Source organism: Jaculus jaculus, chromosome 3 (assembly GCF_020740685.1).
Source record: "Jaculus jaculus isolate mJacJac1 chromosome 3, mJacJac1.mat.Y.cur, whole genome shotgun sequence".
Lineage (NCBI taxonomy): Eukaryota > Metazoa > Chordata > Mammalia > Rodentia > Dipodidae > Jaculus > Jaculus jaculus.
Genome location: NC_059104.1, coordinates 101,160,113 through 101,180,928, shown reverse-complemented (window position 1 = coordinate 101,180,928; position 20,816 = coordinate 101,160,113). Strand labels below are relative to the sequence as shown.

Here is a 20,816-nt window from a genome sequence, read left to right as displayed (position 1 = left end):
TGTCCCATTGGTTCTGCTAAGTTGTACTTTTTTCATTTTCATTTGACTCTAAGAATTTTAAAATTTCCTCCCTAATTCTTGTCAATGAAGGTCACTTGAGTGCATTGTTTAGTCTCCATGACTTTATGTATTTTCTATTTCTTTTCATTACTATTGATATCAAATCCAAGTGCACTATTGATATTGATATTGATTTTATTGCACTATGGTAAGATACAAGAAATAATTTCAATCATTTTGTAGTTGCTAAGACTTGATTTGTGGCCTAGAATGTAGTCTGTTTTAAAGAACATTCCATGAGCTGCTGAGAAGAATGTGTGTTCTGTATTTGCTGGATGAAATATTCTGTATTTGTCTATCAAATCAATTGTTTATCACTGGGGGTTTTCTGTTGATTTTTTTGGATATCCTGAGATAAGAATGAGTTATTGAAATCAGCAATTATTGTTCCATGACCCATTTGACCTTCTTATTTTCATTAGTATTTGTTTTATAAAATTGGGTGCCCCAGTGTTGGTTCCCCTATATTTATAATTGTTCTATCTTTTTGAGTTATTGTTCTCTTTATTGACATATAGTGGTCTTATTTATCTCTTTTGATTAATTTTGGCTTGAAGTCTACTTTATCAGATACTAAAATAGCTATATGGAGTTGATTTTTGGTTCCATATCCTTGATAGCTTATTTCCCATTCTTTGATTGTGAGCATCTTTCCAGTGAGCTGTGTTTCTTAGAGACAACAGACAGTGTATTTTATTTTTTAATCCATACAGCCAGTCTTTAGTGGTATGCTTAGGCCATTTACATGTCCAATTGTTATTAAGAGATGTTTCCTAATTCCTTTAATTTTGTTGTTTGTTTGTTCTTTAATTTCTCTCCTACTATATGTTTTCTGTGCTTTGTTCGCATTTGCTCATTGAATTAATTTTTCCTGTGCTCTGATGATTGAAACTACGGTTCTTTATCCACTGTGTATATATTTCTTTATATATTTCCTATAATGCTGGTTTAGTGGTCATACTTGCCTTAATTTATACTTGAATAGATTATGTTTTGAAATATCCTTATTTCTACACCAATTTTGAAAGATATCCTTGCTGTATAAAGAAATCTTAATTGGCAATTATTTACTTTCAGGGGTTGAAATACATCATTCTATGCTTTCTGGTACTTAGGGTTTTTGATGTGCGATCTGATGCTTTCTCATGTCTCTAACTTTGAAGATGAGACATTATGGTTACAGTTTCTAATATTGTTCTTTGATTCATAGTTTTGGCATCTTGATTATAATATCTGTGGGCTGAGAAAGTTCTCTTATCTTTCCCATATCTGTATATCGTACCTCATGGGTGGCTAATGTTTTAGCTAGAGGCTACCTCTCAAGTGTGATTATGAGAACCCAGTACAATTCTGAGATCAGCATAGGTAGAGAAATTGTTCTTGTACTTTTAAGACCTCCTGGTATCAATCACCCTGCTGGAGGGATGTAGTTGTGGTTATCAAGCATACATCTAGAACTTCACAGTTCTCAGGCTCCACAGCAGTAAAAGACAGGTAGGTGGTTCCAGAGATTGATCTAACCATTGGCCTTAGACCCAGCTATCAAACTTCGGGGTTATTCTATTCTATGTTGCTGAGGTCTGCACCTAACTGCTGAGGATGGGGTTATCCTTCCCTTCCTGAGTGGAAGCTTCTGGCACTTTCACTATAAGGCTTGTTGGTGTCTAGCCCTACTGTCCTCCACAACTGCCACTTAGGGTTTTTTTCTTACCTAAAGACTATGGGCTATGACAGGCAAAATCGAAGCCTTTAGTTTTCTCTGATGTCAGACCACAGAGTAGCTCCTTTTTTAACAATACTTTTCTCACAAGATCAATCTGCTGCCCTCCAACTAACATGGTATAACAGAAAGTGACTTATCTTCATATATATCTCATATACGATCTGTCTGCTAGAGGAATCACTGTCCCTTCAAAACCTGCACTTGGATTTGAGGCTTGTTTTGAGGGCAGGACTTCCCATCTTTCAACTTCGAAGCATATCTTGTGGCAGAGGCTCCTCCTCCTCCTCCACGCACATCACCACCACCATCACCACCACCACCGGATCGGTGTGGCCAAAGCCCCGTGCAGCTTACTTCTCTGTGTCGCTCCTCTTTCCTAGCTCTTTCCAGACATCCTTTAACTTTTGTGGATTTTATTCCTTTCTTTGTAAGAGTCTATGTTTTCTTATTTCAGCTTTATTCTTCACTGGCTCACATGGATGCAGCCTCTAGCCTGTCATCTTATCCAGAACTAGGTAAGTATTTCTGTTCTTCAAATCTTTTGTGCTCATCAGCTTAAAGGAACAAAGGCCGAAATGAAGTCAAAGTCCATCTAAAGTATAGTAACACATGAAGATTCAAAATCCCCTAACTCACCACTACCTGTGTAATGTTCTTTGCCTTATAGACATGTCCAGGCTTGCCTCGTGTATGTAGCTGCATCTCATTCTTCTATTTCTATATCTTTTGTAAGATATCTGAAAGGTAATAGTAATAAAATACAAAGTTTTGTACATATTATAATTTGGGTCATTTTGATTCTTTCAGGAGATGGTAGTATAGAGTAATTAGACTATAATATTTGTTTTACTTAGTGGCTATGTGAGAAATAAATACTCTCACATTATCTTTCTACCCTTAAACATTCACTCTACCCTTAAACATTATCATATGTCTGACCCTTCCTTGATACATTTTACTACCGCCAGGTTTATGAGGGGAAATTTGATATATATAAAGTCATATAATTAAGCTTTGCCTATACAACTAATTAAAGAGACTTAGATTTAACTCCAATTTGTGCCTTTATTACCTTTGAATTAGGCCATATCTATGACAACTATTAGCATAATAACCTGCTGTTCTGAATGACTTTGGCTTGAGGGATAGTACATTACTTGTCCATTCATCCAAGACAGAGTACCAACTAACTGGCCAAAGAAACAATTCCAAGCAAATAAATCTAGCTTGGTGAACAGTGTGTTTCTGGCTTACAGGAACATGAGTGAGGGTACTTACAGGAGCATGGGTCACCAGAAAGCCCAACCTTCTAAAGGCTTCACAGAGGGAGTCCCTCTTTAGTTGACCTTTCACCACCTGTATAGTCTTTTGGCACCTTCTGAGACTGTGTGTAGTTAGGGTAAGATGGGGGAGTGCAGGAGTAATGGAGTATCTGGAATCTCAATAATGGTCTCATGACCCTTCCCGTTTTCTCCTAGGAGGGAATGTCAACTGGCCTAATCTTGTTAGGATCTCTTGGGCGTATTCATAGCTGTTTTAATGAAAATTATAACAGCTATGTTATGCCCAGAGGACAGGGTTCTATGATAGGAGAGCTGTCTCCATTTGCAAAACATTAGACAGTAGTCTGGAAACATGGTTAGTTCCTTAACTTTTCATTAGAAATTGAAGAAATAATCCTTATTGACATATTTTAATGACAAATACAGAAAGGAATCAAATGCCATTTTAGAATTAAGTAATTAATTAAAAGTTTACATGGAGTTACATAAAGGACAAAAAAATAAGATGTTGATGGAACAGCAGCAATGGATAGCAATGATAGCAATTGTGATCATATATGAGACTTTTTTCAAGAGCCAAACTCACTCCCTCTTCCTTTCATCCCTCCCTTCTTCCTTTCATTTTTAAAAAAATATTTTATTTTATTTATTTATTAGAAAGAGAGAGAGAGAGAAAGAGAAAGAATGGGTGTGTGAGGGTCTCTAGTCACAGCCAACAAACTCCGGATGCATGTGCTACCTTGTGCATCTGCCTTACATGGGTCTTGGGAAATCAAACCTGGGCCCTTAGGCTTCTCAGGCAAGTTCTTTAACTGCTAAGCCATCTCTCCGGGCCCCTCCCTTCTTTTCTTCTTTCCTTCCTTTTTCCCATCCTCTCTCCCTCCATTCCTCTCTTCATTCCCTCCCCTATCCCTCCTCTGTCTTCCCTTCCTTTTTTCCCTTTCATTGAAGTAGGAGGAGAAGAAGAAAACCTCATTTATTGTCTTTGGAAACAGTGAGTGTAGGCATGTTATGGTCTGAATTTTTATGTCCCTCCAAACTGTTTATGTTACATCTTAACATCAAGTTGACAGTGTTATGATATGACGGTCTCTTGGGACATGAGTAGCTATGAGAGCAGCCTTAGTGAATGGGACTAGTGTCCCTATAAAAGGAGCCATCTTCTACCCTTTCCACCAAGTGGAGACAGAAAGAAGGCACTATCTATGAAACAGAATGAAAGATTTTGGCAGATGCTAACCGTGACCACACTCAGATTTTGGATTCCCTAGCCTCGTGACTTGTGAGCAAGGAATCTCTGCTATTTATGAGCTTCTAGTTAAAGGTACTCTGTATAGCAGCCTGACGGGCAGACACATAACTTGCCATGAAAGTTAATAAGGTGAAGTAGTCAAGCATTCTCCCTGGTTTTCTTATGTGAATTACATTTTGAGATACCAAGGTTTATTCATGAAGGAAAACTCTTCTTAACAGGAATATTACAGTTAATAAATATGGAAAGAATTAGAAAAGGCACTTTTTAAAAATTCCTGTCAAATTTACCCTTTTAGATAATGATTATTAATTGATGCTAAAGGAATTCCAGATATCCACAGGGTGCCACTGGCCATAGATTACTTCTTGGCTATAAGAGGTAAATGTATCCACGCAATGAGGAAGTCTGGTTACTACTGCCTAGATCTACTCTGCATCCGTGAAATGGGTCTATCTATTTCCTGATGTGACACATTATTGTAAGGTTTCGGAGTGACCAAGATCACACAAATCACTCTGAGGCAAAGATGAAAGCTTTTATTCAAGAAAAGCACGAGCTGCCAGGGTTAACTCAGAAGCAAGAGAGGAGCACAGCCAACCTGGGTTTTCAGGTAGTGGTCTTTAGAGGGCTTGTTCAGCTGGGGGAAGGTGAGGAAGGAAAAATAACTTGTTTGTTAAGTTGAATATTAAAGTTCCTTTAGGGGAGATCATTACATTAACCATTTAAAATAGGTAGGGCATGACACCAGAACAGTGACTAGGTGACTCACAAGATAAGGAGGGGATAATGACCAGGCATTCTCTAGAAGAATTTGGACAGTCCACTTTCCCGTGCCTCTGTCACCATTCTGCTGGCAATGAGAACTCCATCGTGAGAGCCTGTCCTGACCTAACAATTATGAAATTCATTGCTCCAAACTATTGAACTACAGAAAACTTATAAAGCAAATAAACAAATTAAATAATACCATGATGGAGCAATAAAAAAAACCCAAAAACAGAATGTAGGACATTCTGCAAAACAATAGCCTTGGGTTTTTTTTGTTGTTGTTCTTTGAGATAGAGTCTCAATCTCTAGCCCAGGCTGACCTGGAATTCACTATGTGGTCTCAGGTTGGCCTTGACCTCTGGGTTATCCACCTACCTCTGCCTCCCAAGTGCTGGGATTAAAGATGTGCACCACCACGCCTGAACAGCCTGTTTTTCTACAACAAGTTAATGTCAAGAAAATTAAGAAATTAGGAGTCAACCTCTCTCTCTCTTTTTTTTTTTTAAATTTATTTATTTATTTGAGAGCGACAGACACAGAGAGAAAGACAGATAGAGAGAGAGAGAGAATGGGCACGCCAGGGCTTCCAGCCTCTGCAAACGAGCTCCAGACACGTGCGCCCCCTTGTGCATCTGGCTAACGTGGGACCTGGGAAACCAAGCCTTGAACCGGGGTCCTTAGGCTTCACAGGCAAGCGCTTAACCGCTAAGCCATCTCTCCAGCCCTTTTTTTTTTTTGCTTTGCTTTTTCAAGGTAGGGTCTCACTCTGGCTCAGGCTGACCTGAAATTCATTATGTAGTCTCAGGGTGGCCTCAAACTCTCGGCAATCCTCCTACCTCTGCCTCCCAAGTGCTGGGATTAAAGGCGTGCGCCACCACGCCTGGCTGACTCTCTCATTTTAAAAAGGTTTTTACTGAGAAGGAAGGCCTTCTGCTAAATATTCTGATTTTTCACCACAACATGGAGGAGACCCGGGGAATGCTGTGGAGGCTATGGGCATGCTTTTTACTCTTGCAGGTTTTGAGAGTGATGGTGCCTGCTTATAGATGACAGAAAAGCATGTGCTAGTTTCCAGTGTCACTATTTGGCCAAAAAATAATGGAAGGTTCTATCTCAAAAACAAAATATTGAAATGGTGCGCCTGAGGACCCCTGTGTCTGTGTCCTGCTTCAACAGTGTTTGGAAGGAACAGACCTGGGTACTTTCTCCTTTTATTTTTTTTTAAATCAGAATTTCCAGCTACCTTTCAGCCTCTCCAGCCATCACCTCCAGGGCCATCTCCTCACTGTATGTGCCTTCCAGAACCATCCAGAACCTTCTAACTCCCTAATGCCAGACCAGCCATCCCCTCCCATATTCCTCAGAATTATTCCACTGAGGTAGAGGTTGTCATACCATCAACCGCCTGGTCAACTTGCACCTGCGTGTCTCCTACACCTCCCTCTCTCTGGGCTACTATTTTGGCCAGCCCGACGTGGCTCTGCCCGGCATGGGCCACTTCTGAGAGCTGGCCAAGGAGAAGCATGAGGGTGTGGAGTGGCTACTCAAGATGCAAGCCCAGCGTGGCTTCCAGGCACTCTTCTAGGATGCATAGGAAAAAACTCAGGAGGCCATGGAAGCCACCTTGCTACTGCAGAAGAACCTGAACCAGGCTCTTTTGGATCTTCATGAACTGGGTTCTACCTATACAGACCCCCATCTCTGTGACTTCTGGAGAACCACTTATTGGTTGAGGAGGGGAAGCTCATCAAGAAGATGGGATACCACCTGACTAATCTGGGCAGACTGGAGAGCTCAAGCCAAACCTGGGCGAGTATCTTTTCCTGAAGCTTGACTAGATTCCACACAGCCTTCCAGAGACTCTTCTCTGCCTTAACCATCCTCAGGACCTCCTCTGCCCAGCCTCTTCAGCCACTAGGCAGCTTTGTAACACCCAGATCCTCTCCCAAGCCTTGAATAAGCCTTGCACAGAAAAAAAAAAAAAAAACATGTTGAACAAAATGTAGGAGAAGAGTTGCAAAATAAAACAAAACAAAAATATGTGCGTGCTTGAATACATGTGTGGTGAATTTCTAATCCTATGGTAATAACACCAAACTCAAGCTCAAAGGTAGGCAATGTAACTCAGATGGGTGAAGTAGTTGACAGGTGTTGATTGGAGATATAACCAGGGAGCTTATTTTTATTTGTAAAGTTCATTTCTGAAACTGTCAGTACATGGGTTTTTAATGCAGCATTCCCTAAACTTTACTGAAAGTATGACATTTCCTAGAAAAAAGAATTGAAAAGGGAAGACATTTAGGAAAGAATGGAATGGAGAGGGCTGGTAAGACAAGATGAAAGGAAGGGCAGAGGAGAGAACAGATCACAAATCATGAAATTCAGAGTACAAAAGTATAGAGTTAGGAGCAATGCCAAAAACATGAATAGTAAAGGGCTTGGGAGATAGTTTAGCAGTTAAGGCACTTGCCTGAGAAGCCTAAGAACTCAGGTTTGAATCTCCGGATCCCATGTAGGCAGACGCCCAGTGATGCAAGTGCTCAATGTCGCACAAGGGAACACATGTGTCTGGAGTTTGTTCTCAGTGGCTGGAGGTCCTGACACACCCATTCTTTCTTTCTCTCTCTCTTTCTCTCTCTCTCTCAAAAAGAAAAAATTAAAAAAAAATAGGGGGAATGGAGAGATGGCTTAGCAGTTAAGGTGTTTGCCTTCAAAACCAAAGCATTCTGGTTTGATTCTCCAGGACCCACGTAAGCCAGATGCACAAGGGGGGTGCATGCATCTGGAGTTCATTTGCAGTAGCTGGAAGCCCTGGCATGACCATTCTCTTCCTTCCTCCCTCCCTCTCTTTCTCTGTCTCTTTCTCCCTCTCAAATAAATAAATAAAAAATATTTTTTAAAAAAGAACAGTAAAAGATCCAAATGGAGCAGGAAGAAATATAAAAAAACTATAGGTTACATCACACATTAAAATTTCTTAGGGGATTGAGGAAAAAGTACCCTCAAGATAAGCGTTCTGTTCACATGCAGCTATTAATTCCTCTAACAGCTGCATTCCCCAACTTGAGTTACTTTCATCAGATGCATTCAGCTTCGCTGCCTGGACAGCTGACTTTTCAAATGAAACCCTCCACTACCTAATGTAGCAAGTGAGAAAACATTCTGTAGTTTTCTAAAGTTTTTGGAGATAATGATCCAAGTAATCAGGACAGTAGTGAAGGAAACTAGTGTGGTTTTCCTTCAAATGGTAAATGCAAGGTGTGCCTTCTAGGATGGCTGATTGGGGGTGAAGGAAGCACGGAGGGCTTGGATGGCCACCCTGCCTCTCCAGAACACCTCATGCACTGTTCTGATTCCTGGTTCATGTTCTTCCCTTAAGCTGTCTCTTAATCCATCAGGACTGATCAATAAGATTTTCTAAAGAACAGGAAAATCAGAAATTGAGGATCATCCTAAGTTCCCATAGAAAAGAGTGTGAAGGTAGTTGGAGAAAGTCTGGCATAATGGCTCAGGCCGAGAATCCTGGGAGGCTGAGGTGGGAGGAGAGCTGTAAGTGTGAGGCCAGCATGGGCTAGAAGATCCTGCTGCAAACAGGAAAAAGAAAAATAGACAAGGTGGAGAAAACTGTCACATTATGTCCTATAAGCGAAGACCATTTGTGGGCCTATTTGACAAGTGAGGAAACTTAAATTCAGAGAAGATAAGCAAAGGCTGTGGATGTAGCTCAGTGGATAGAGTGCTTGCCCAGTAGGCACAAGGCCCTGTGTTCGATTCCCAGCATCACATAAAAGAAACTAAGCCAGATTTCTCAGGGCCATGAAGGGCATAGCATTATTTAGACTTGTTTCCAGGTATGCATGGTTTTTTTAGCTAGGTCCTAACCTCAGCACCATGCTACTACTTGTGCCACCAATTGGGATTCTGTTCCCTCCCCCGAGTCTCCTGTAGAGTGGAAGTCCGCTTCACTTCCCCTTATCTCCCTTCTGCGCCACCATGGGTAATGTTATTTCCAGTGAGCTATACTATCTGTTTCTAAATGCGACATTGTCAGGTCTTACATTTTCTTTTCAGCATCTTTTTTTTTTTCCCTCCCACCACTTGACGGATGCTTGCCGTGTACAGAATTTTGAAGTCCGATTGTGAGTTGACCATCCAGAATGAAGACACTTTTCACTCTTGACACATTGTAAGCACCTCTGAGTCGCTTACCAGCCAGGACACCTGTTCTTAAACAAAAACTGATGTCCCCCAAACGGGTGCCTGAGAAAGCAGCTGTTTGCCTTTTGTCCACCTCCCCCTTTCCTCTCAGTTGCGGTTTATGACTATTGACAAGTAATGCTTACAAAGCTGCTTGAAGGAGCCCTGCTGTGGCTTCCATAGCTTTGTTTTATCCTCTAAGTAATATTGCCTTCAAACCTTCAGGGTGCCACAACCCTGTTAGATTTCACATAGAACCTGGGAGAATGATATCTTTAAAGCTCACTGCTATGCTTTTGCATTTGAACAGCAGCACATTTCACAATTCACAGAAGTATATTGTGCACGCTGACAATATTGGAGGTCTAATTCAGATGGCCAGGTTTTCTTATTGCATGTCATGAAATCATGCAACCATAGAATTTAGAGTTAGATCTTTATTAACCTTGCTTGTGGTACTAAATCCACATTTATATCCGTGGTTTTCAAACTTTCACTGCTTGTTAACAACCGTGTCATGGGTTTGTTCAACTTAACTGCCGCCTCAGCATCCATTTTTAGGCCCCATATATGATGTTGAAAACCCCATCACATGCCATCACTTTTGGCAGCCTTATGACTTCCCTCCTGGTTCCTTATCTCACTGCTCACAAGCTCAAAAGCCACACAGATACTGGCCATGGTGAAACAGAGTGGTCAACATTCAAGTCATGTAAATCAGTTTCCACGTCATGAATGTTTTCTTTAATGAATTTGTACGCTCCATAGGAAGACCTAGGGGATAACACCCATGGACCTTACTAAAGGCAAGACTCCAAAGGATCTCTCTCTCTGTTTACCTCTGTTATTTCTCACCCTCTGATTGAGTTTTCTATTGCCTCCTGTAGTCTCCTGGCAGCAACTGGTACCTGTTAATAACATGTTTGTTCATTCCCATGTGCATACAAAGAGAGAGAGAGAGAGAGAGAGAGAGGGAAGGAGAGAGAGAGAAACAAAATGTGCATGCCAGGACCTCTAGCCTCTGAAAACAAACTCCAGATTCATGTGCCACTTTGTGTATCTGGCTTTACATGGGTACTGGGAAATTGAACCCAGGTTATTAGGCTCTGCAGGCAAGTGCCTTAACCACTGACCCATTTCTCCAGCCCTCAATCCCTTGTTGAATTTCACCTCACACATGCATATGAACCTCCTTCTGTCCAGGTCTGCTCTCATGATAAGCAGCTTTCTTGGCTTATGGCCACTCTGAATAGACAGTTCAGGATAGAGTTAAAAAGAAACTCTAACAAGAAAAATCTCAAGGGTTTCTGGCAAGGTGGATCTACTGGCAGTAAGTTCCCTTAGCTTAATTTATCCCCAAATTCTTTATCTTTGTCTTTCTTCTGTTTTTGCATGTGTGTGTATGTTGGGGGGAGGCAGAGGTTAGTGTCGGGTGTTCTCCGCAGTTTTGCTATCCCACATGGTTATGATTGATTCAGAGACTCTCCCTGAACCCAGGACTTGCCAATTTAGCTAGAGTAGTTAGTCAGCAAATCTCAGGGATCCTTCTGTTTCCACCACCCCAGAGCTGGGATTAAGGCACATGCTATCATACCTAGTATTTTATATGGGTGCTGAGGGTCCAAGTTCAGGTCTGCATGCTAATCTGAGCCATCTGCCCTGTCCTTAGGATAGTGTTGACAAAGAACTAAAAGGAGTTGCTCTTCTGTTTTTCAGGTCTTCATTTTTTTTCTCCCCATAAAGAAGTTGGCAGGTATTTGAATCATTATCTCCTTGTTATATAATCAATCAGTCTTTTCTAACTGCTTTCATGATACACTTAGGGAGTTTTCTTCAAATTTATTCTACTTGAAACTCCACGAAATTCTTTTTTTTTTTTGATTATTTATTTGCAAGCGGAGAGAGATAGAGAAAAGAGAGACAGAGAGATAGAACGGATGTGCCAAGGCCTCCAGCCACTGCAAGCGAACTCCAGATGCATGTGCCACTTTGTACATCTGGCATTATGTGGGTACTGGGGAATCAAACTCAGGTTGTCAGGCTTTGCAGACAAGTGCCTTAACCATGAAGCTATCTTTCCAGACTGAAATTCTGTTTTTAGCATGTGTGTGTGTGTGTGTGTGTGTGTGTGTGTGTGTGTGTGTTTGTGTGATTGTGGATATGGTACATGCATGCATATGTGCAGATGCACGTGCCTCGTGTGTGGAGACCTGAGGAAGATTCTCAGATTGCCTCCTCTACTGCTGCTCTACCTTATTTCCTTAAGACAGTCTCTTACTGAACATGGATCTCCTTGTGTTTCATTTACGCTGGTCAACCATCAAGCCCCAGTGATCTTCCCGGCTCTGCTTTCCCCCTCAGCCCCAATGCTGGATTTACAAGCATGCTCAGCCGCCGTTGGCTTTTCACGTGGGAGCTGGGGATCATCCACAGGTCCTCATGCTTGTACAGCAAGCGCCTTCACCCACCAACCCGACGTCTCTGCCTTTCTCCATGCTTAGGATGTTTGTGTCTTTGAGGTCTATTTTTCTTTATGTATTTCCTTCTAGATTTCCTCATCATATGTTAACTATGTTAAATATTTTAATATTGCCCTAAAGCTTGATTTAGTTAACTCTTAGCAGTTCGGATTGTTCCATCACTTTAAGTTCACAAAATCCCCACCATCTTCATTCCACTACTGACTACATCCATTGACTTTAAAAGCCAAGTTACAAAGTATCTATTTTTAAGTTAGTTTTTTTTTTTTAAATTTTGGGGCCAAGATTGCCTATATTTTAGGCATTGCAAGCATATTTTTTTATGATGTCATTAAGAGTGGTTTGAACTATACTAAGTCCAACAACTAAATCATTCAGTCTACACTGAATAATTTTTCTGGAAAATAGATCACATTTTCCTATGTCTTCATAAACTAAGTAAATTAAGATTAAATATTGGATGTTTGAAATATTGGGTTGCTTGTTTCTGTATGACTTCTCTGATGAATTTTTTTTTTTTGCTCTGTGTAATATATGTGGTATAGTATGAATGGTGTGTGTAACGTGTATGTGGATGTGTGGATGTAATGTTGTCTGCAGCCTGCATGTATGTGTGAAGAGGCCATAGGAAGCTATTGAGTTCCTCTTTTGTCATGTCCTTCAGACAGAGTCTCACTAAACCTGGAGCTTGCCATGTTTTGGTCAGACTGGCTGACCAGCAAGTCCCAGTGATCTTCCTATCTCTCCCCTGCCCCACCCCACTCAGCGCTGGGATTACAGGTGTTCACAACCACGCCTGACTTTTTCCATGGGTGCTGGAGATGGAACTCAGGTCTTCACGCTTGGGCATCAAGGGCTCTTACCAACTGAACCTCCTCTCCAGCTTTTTGTGGTTGTTGTGGATCTTACTGCTTCAGAAGATAATATATTTGGTTGAACTCAAACTACAGCCTCAGTTTCTTCATGGGGAGAAGCCAATTCAATTCTTTCATCCTTGGGTGGAAAGCTTGGGGCGCTCTGTGTTCTAGGATGGCCTGGCAGAGGTGTGATTAGAGAGCTACACAGAGCATACGGCAGTCTTGCTCCCTAGTCCTCACAGCTCCAGGGTTTCCTTCTTCCTTTCCAGGGGCTATCTTCTGCTTTTTCAAGTCATGAAGACAGAAGGTATATTGGAGAAGTTTTAGATTTCTTGTATAGCATAGATGAGTTCTCCTTCCTCCAGGTATTATTATGATTTGAGGCTGAAATATTCTCCACAGGTTTATGTTTTCAATGTTCTGCTCCAGGTTTGTGGTAGTATTTTTTTGTGACATTTTCGTATATACATTGCATTTTGATCATATGCATTATAATCCTCCTCAGTCTCATTGTACGCCTTCTTATCTCTTACTCATGGCTATATCACAAAAGACAATGACTCCTGCTCTCTGGAGAGCTTTAACTGTGAGTAGGGAGGGGAGTAGCTTCCCAAGCCCCTCTGCTATCTATAGCACAATGTTGACTGACCCCATCATGTTTAGGTAACTGCATCTTTTGTGAGTTCATGAATGCCATGTCCTTGTCATGTCTGGTCACTAGAGTTCCATGGCACTCCTCTCCATTTTCCAGCCCTTATATTCTTTCCATTCTATCTTCTGCAATGTTTCTCGAGTGCTGGAAAGGATCATATGTATGTCTGGTTTATGGATGAGCACTCATCAGAGAGTAATTTGGGTAGGATTCTCTGTATTGATTTATGTGGTACGTTTACATTTTAAAAACAATTTTTTTTATATTTATTTGAAACACACACACACACACACACACACACACACACACACACAGAAAGAGAGAGAGAGAGAGAGAGAGAGTATAGGTGCACCAGGGCCTCTTGCCACTGCAAACAAACTCTAGATTTACATATCACATCTTGTGTCTGGCTTTAAATAGGTACTGGGGACTCAAATCGTGGCCACAGGTTTTGTAAGCAAGCACCTTGAGCTGTTTATCCATCTCCCCAGCCCTGTGGTACTCTTTTTTTTTTTTTTTTTTGAGGTAGGGTCTCACTCTAGTCCAGGCTGACCTGGAACTCACTATGTAGTCTCAGGGAGGCCTCAAACTCATGGTGATCCACCTATCTCTGCCTCCCAAGTTCTGGGACTAAAGGCATGCACCACCACACCCATCACTGTGGTACTATTTTTGAAGGCTATGGAGCGTTGAATCTGACTGGTAGAAGTCAATTTCTAGGGTGGGCCTTTGAAAGTTAGACCCACTTCTGGTTCTGGACTGCGTTCTCTGCTTCTTGATCTATGCAATGAAAAGACTCTGTCACGGGCTGCCACCACCATTAATGTTACCCTGCCTTCCCTGACATAGTGGTCTGAAATCTCTCTGAAAATGTGAGACACAAAAACCTTTCCTTCATTAACTTGGTATTTTTTTTTCATGGCAAAATAAAAATTTCTAATACAAGAAATTGGTACCAAGAAGCGGGGCTGTTGTTATAGTAAACCTGACCATATGTTTCTTAGGCCTTTGGAACTGATTTGTGGGAGAGTTTGGAGATGCAGGCTAGAGAAACCCTAGAGTGCTATAAGCACAGCTTAGTGAGTCATTCTGGTGTGTGAGTGATCATGTAGCTTACAGAAATATGAAGAGTAAGACTCTACTCACTGGCTTTCAGATGGAAACAGTGATGTCTATCCCCAATTGGGAGTTATTAGTAACCATGTACAGCTCTTTCTCCTTGTGGTGGTTGGAAACATTTTCTTGCTGCTTCTGAGAGCAGGACATACTTTTATTTATTTTTTAAATATTTTTGTTCATTTTTATTTATTTATTTGAGAGTGACAGAGAGAGAGAGGAAGAGGCAGATAGAGAGAGAATGCGTGCGCCAGGGCCTCCAGCCACTGCAAACGAGCACCAGACACACACACACACACACACTTGTGCATCTGGCTAACGTGGGTTCTGGGGAATCAAGCCTCAAACCAGAGTCCTTAGGCTTCACAGGCAAGCACTTAGCCACTAAGCCATCTTTTCAGCCCCACTTTTATTTTTTTTTAAAGCATGTTCAAAATAGTCTTTTACAAAGGAACTTGAAATCCAATCTGTACTTCTAAGAATGAAAAGATTTGTCTTTTTTCCTTCTGCAGTGGGATCTTTCAAACTCTATGTCTTGTTATATTTTATTTATTATTTATTTATTTGAGAGAGCGAAAGAGAAAGAATGGGTGCACCAGGGCCTCCAACCACTGCAAACGAACTCCAGACACATGTGCCACAGGGGAATTGTCTGTCCTGGGGAATTGAACCAAGGTCCTTTGGCTTTGCAGGCAAACACCTTAACTTCTAAGTCATCTCTCCAGCTCTACCAATATATTCTTACAGAAAAAAATTTCTTATGTCTTATCTAAGGAGTTTTCTTTCTCTCATATTCCATATCTACTTCCTCTCAGCTACCATATCTACTTACAAGCTTTGGGAAGGTGGGTGAATCATTTCATCTCTCTAAGCATAGTTTCCTGAGGTGCAAAATAAGGAAGCCAAGGTTATATCCATTTATCATAATAGTATTGTGAAGAAATGTCATAACAAATGCACATGGCTTAGAATGGCATATTGGGATCAATAAAAATTAGCTGATGTTGTCAGTTGTTACAATCATTGTCATCATCATCTATATTATGTCTAATGGTCCTTCAACATCAGGCGCAATTTTTAGCTGAAGCTTGCAGCAGATATCTTGAGATGTTCCTACAATGAAATACATTAGAATACCCACTCCAAAAGCCTGGTTAGAAATGCCTCTGTCTATATCTACTGTATCTTTTGCTGAGCAGTCCTACATGGACACCATTGGCCAGTCTGTGATGCTGCTGGGCAGCAGGCTTCTAAAACCTGCTTACTGCCTCCTTTCTCTGGAAGTGATAACCTGCCAACCTCTGAGTGCTAGCAATTTGCGAGGTATTGATTTCCCTGACTCTTGCACTCTCTCCTTGAACACATACACACATTGTAAAACTTGTTTCTTCCTTTATACAATTGGATTTCTCTTATTTTCTATGTTCTGACAATAGTCCAATTTCGATCTTTGCCCTAGAATTTTAGTGCTGTGTTTTCCTTTTAAACCAGTTCTTTCAGCACTGATATCAGCTAATGCCCCAAACTCATCTCTATTGATATCAGTAATACCCCAATCCCATCTCTACTGACACCTCGAATGCTCAAACTCATCTTCACCAGTATCAGCTAATGCCTCAAATCCTTCTTGCCAGAGATTGAGGTAGAGATATGTTTGGAACATTATCTGGTGTTAATGCTAAAAGAACTGTAAGAAGAAACAGTAAGGTGCATTTCTGCAACAAAGACTAAAATAATTTTAATAATGCATAAGAGTAGATTGAAAATCTGAAATTGTAAATGCTATAGGTAACATTTCTTGCATTCCTAGAGGGTGCCAGTCACTTGCTAAATACATTTCTTGGATGATACCTTGTTTAAGTGCTAAAGAATCCTGGAAGCAATTGTTACACCTTATTCTATAGATGAGAAAACAGAGATTTGGATAGATTGAATCAGTAACTCCTATGGTCTTACATACCTATTAAGCAATGAATCTTGAACACAAATATGTGATTTGAGAGGTTCCTATAGCAAATATAAATTGCCAAGAAATTCTAATCACATTGTCTTCTTGTACTCTAAACAAAGTGAGAGAAACAACATAATCAGGACAGAGATCAAATTGGCTCTGTATACTGATATAAATTAGAGCAGGAAACATTGTATCGGTTTCTCACTTTTGGCTTTTCTCCCAAACACATGTCCTGTGGTCTGCATGTGGAATGTCTCCCAGAGTCTCATGTGTTTGAACACTTGGTCCCCAGCTGGAAATGTTGTTTGGGAAGGATGTGGAATCTTTAAAAGGGTAAGCCTTGGGCTGGAGGGATGGCTTAGCGATTAAGCGCTTGCCTGTGAAGCCTAAGGATCCCAGTCCGAGGCTTGATTCCCCAGGACCCATGTTAGCCAGATGCACAAGGGGGTGCACGCATCTGGAGTTCGTTTGCAGTAGCTGTATGCCCTGGCATACCCATTCCCTCTCTCTCTCTTTCTCTATCTGTTGCTCTCAAATAAATAAACAAAAATAAACAAAATTGCCTGGTAAATTTAAAAAAAATAGGGTAAGCCTTGCTAGAAGAAGTGGGCCACTGGCCTTGAGGTCTTGTAGCTCAGCCCCATTCCTGATCATGTGCTGCTCCTGGACCATGAATACAATGTGACCAGTTGCCTCCTGTTCCTGCCACCACATTTTTCTGTACACAGTGGACTATATCCCCTCAACTCTGAGCCATAATAAATCCTCTGTCAGGTATTTGGTCACAGCAAAGAGAAAAGTCACTAATACACATGTCAATCACAGTATTCCAAGTGGAGTAAGGAAGAATTTGGCTTCTTGGACCCACATGTCCAAGGGAGCTGAGCACTATCTCCTGATGCCGGTAGAAATCATAGGCCAAGGGGTTTCTGTAGGCACTAGTCTGAGAGGAGATGGGAGTAAATAAAGCCATTCTAAGTTTCTTTAATGTGTCCACTCCCACATGTTTTGCACCAACAATGAGGAAATTCTTCCTTAGAAGCTCATATTCCCACAAAGATTATCTTGTCTATGCATAATTGTCAAGTGGATGCCACTCTGGCTGGAAGGATTAGAAATCCCTTGCTCCACAGTCTTGCTGATGAGTTTTTGTATATCCTCCCAAGAGGTCCATGGCATAGCTCTGAGGCAGGGGCTTCCTTGTTGCCTCGGGTCATCCAGCTCACTCTAGTGTGCTGGTTAAACTAAATATGACTGATTTGAAAAAAAAATGACTAAGTTTGGACACTTTTTGAGGTATGGAGATGGGACAACTGCTGAGTCTCAAAAGTAGCTCAAGTTTTGCAATGTGTATTCCAACTATGTAAGTAAATGTTCTTTAGACACCATTCACAGTATTTAGGTAATATTTATCTTTCTAATCTTGGCAACATACTTTAAGAGATAAAAGAGATTCAATATTGAGTTCATGTAGTTTTCAGGCAAGGCTTATTACCAATAGTAGTGGCATAATCTTTTTGTGTGATCTGACCTAGGACCTTATATGAGATAGGTACACATTCTACCACTGAGCTCCATCTCCAGCCCCTGAATGTTTTATACCAGAAATATGAGCTTAGCAGTCAGGAGTCAGAGCCTGAAATCAATTCTGCAGGTCCTCAAATTTGATCTTATCAGTAAATTATGCATATTATGCTAATTGCTAGGTAGGCGAGCTTAGCTCTTTTAGCTCTTAGCTGTGTGCTACAGTTTACTGAAACGTGACTTAGAAATTGAGATAGTAAGGCTGGAGAGATGGCTTAGCAGCTAAGTGTTTGCCTGTGAAGCCTAAGGACACCAGTTCGAGGCTCGAGTCCCCAGGACCCATGTTAGCCAGATGCACAAGGGGGCACATGCATCTAGACTTCGTTTGCAGTGGCTAGAGGTCCTGGCGTGCCCATTTTCTCTCTCTCTCTCTCTCTCTCTCTCTCCTCTATCTGCCTTTTTCTCTCTGTCTGTTGCTCTCAAATAAGTAAATAAATAAATGAATAAATAAATAAATAAAAAGAAATTGAAACAGTACCTATTAATGCTGGTTTTTATAATGTGACAGGTAATCATGGTCAAAGCAGTATCACACAAGCTGGAAGGCGAGGGAGTAATCAAAACAGGAGAAGGTGTTTTAATGAAGAACTTGGGGAGAATATTTAAATGTACTTATTTTATACAGACCACAAGAATTTATGAAATGTTCTCATAATTCATGAATCTATATGAATGTATTAATGTAGGGACTACTGCAGGCTTTTTCTCAATGAGGAAATTTGGGCTCAGATGGGTTGGACATATTGATTGAGATGGAAAAGTCAATACATCCAGAGGTAGGAAGAGTCTAGAATTCACCTCCCCCCTATTTTCCATAAGCCTTCATTCAGCTTTTTAGCTAATTTTTTTTTTTTTTGAGGTAGGGTTTCACTGTAGCTGAGGATGACCTGGAATTCGCTATGTAGTCTCAGGGTGGCCTTGAACTCACAGCAATCCTCCTACCTCTGCCTCCTGAGTGCTGGGATTAAAGACGTGCACCACCATGCCCGGCTCTTTAGCTAAATATTTTTAAATAAACTTTCTACTTAGATAATGTTCTTTGCCAAAATGGAGAAAGGCCTACTTTTCCTTCTGTATGTGGATTCAGCTTCTCTCAGCAGGTCCAGCAAGCCTGACTTCCTTTGGTAGGCCAGCCCATGCTAGACACAAGAGCTGGTCTTCCTCAGGAGCAGGCCTCTCCTTTTGAAACTGCGGCCAGTGTGGAAGTCATCTTTGGAATTTGTCTTCTGGTCAGTTCTAGATGTCAAAGACTATTTATCCGCAGTGTCTTTTGTCCTACTAGAAATATACCAAATTTGTCTTTAGCCTGAAGATTTGGCCAAAATTCCATTATTCAGGTCTGGTTTCATCAGTTTGAACCTTAAGGGTAACAATGGCCTTGATACATGTTTAAACATAACTTCTGATTTACATTTTTATGGCCAACAACATTATCCTATGGTTTACTATTTTGACTAACCAGTTTAACAACATAAGGAATATATACATGATGCTATCCATATTTATGGTTGATTTTTTAAAGTAACAATATAAGATGCTAAAATGAAATCCTTTTCTATATTTTTTGTTTGTTTGGGTAATTTTAGGGAAGGGGGGTTTGAGAAGAGGTTTCACTGTCTCTGAAATAAATAAACAATATTTTTTAAAGTTTAAAATAATTAGGTAAATGATTTATAAATTATCAGTTCCCACAAAAAGAAGAGAAACTATGTTAGATAATTCTATAAATAAATATTTATAAGAATTTAAAGCAGAATAATAAAAATGTCTTGCCATGGCTATATCTATAAATCAATTCTAAATATACCAAGTAAAATAAGCTTTAAGAATGTATTTAAATTTTAATTCTAAAATTTCATGTCAGCCCTGCTTCTTTCAAGAAAAGATTCTTTGAGGAATAGTTAACATCTTGTAAGTATGAATTAAGAATGTCAACTTTGTGAACTCTAAATTTCATGAGAATGGAAAGCTCTAAAATTAGGTATAAAAAGTAAAACAAAGATAGAGTGCTAATATAGAAAGTAAGAAAAAAACAGAGAAAAGTTCTTATCCTTTACTAATTTCAGTGTTATTTAATTTTATGACTGTGTTGTATAGGAATCTATATAACATATGCAAGATAGCTCCTGTATTCAAATGATGCTTGAAATGTTACTCCTAAAAATTTTGACACAAAAGTTCAATATTATTTAGGTAAATTTTAATAACATCACTAATCCATTTCCTATAAATATGAATTTAGTATAGATATGAACAAAGTAGGATGTTTTGTTTTCTATCTCAGAATTTCCACCTCTGAGGGCTGCCCTCATCATTGGCTTGACCTTAGCTACACATTGATTCCAACACTTGACCATTTGACATTTGGCTAAAATCTGTACTTGGTGAACTTCTAGAGTAAACTAGCTCATATATTTTTGGCCCCACACTGCACCCCAGGACAAGAGATTCTGGTCCTCATTAAGGAGCATCCTGGTGCTCCCAGTAACTAGTGTCAGGATGGGTGTCACTGTGCCTCCTTCTCCTGTCAGCTGGGGCAGGATTCTGTCATGGCTGTCACATAAAGACAAACAAGAAGAAAGACAGCCTTTGAAATGTCTTGTAGGAGTTAGGTGTTACAAGAAACACAGTGTGTCAAATCTAGAGAGAAACCACAATTTGAAGACACAAGCCTGAGGTAGGAGAGAAACAGCAATCCTATGACCAAGAATTTGAAGGGGATTTGCTTCAGGAGCCGAAACCCCAAGTATCTGAAGGGTTAAGAGTTAAAGGTGTATACTTCCCTTTCATGAGCACCTAAGCATAAAGACAGTGTTGTTATGCTTTTATGTTGGCTTCATTGTGCCAGTCTGGAGCTCCATATCCCTTGAGTTAACTTGTGTAGCAT

General features: G+C 40.5%; 1 pseudogene; it reads left to right on the top strand.

Moving 5' to 3' along the window:
• Nucleotides 1–4,847: 4,847 nt before the first annotated feature.
• LOC101606995 lies at nt 4,848–6,927 on the top strand (annotated as a pseudogene).
• The last annotated feature ends 13,889 nt before the right edge of the window (nt 6,928–20,816 follow it).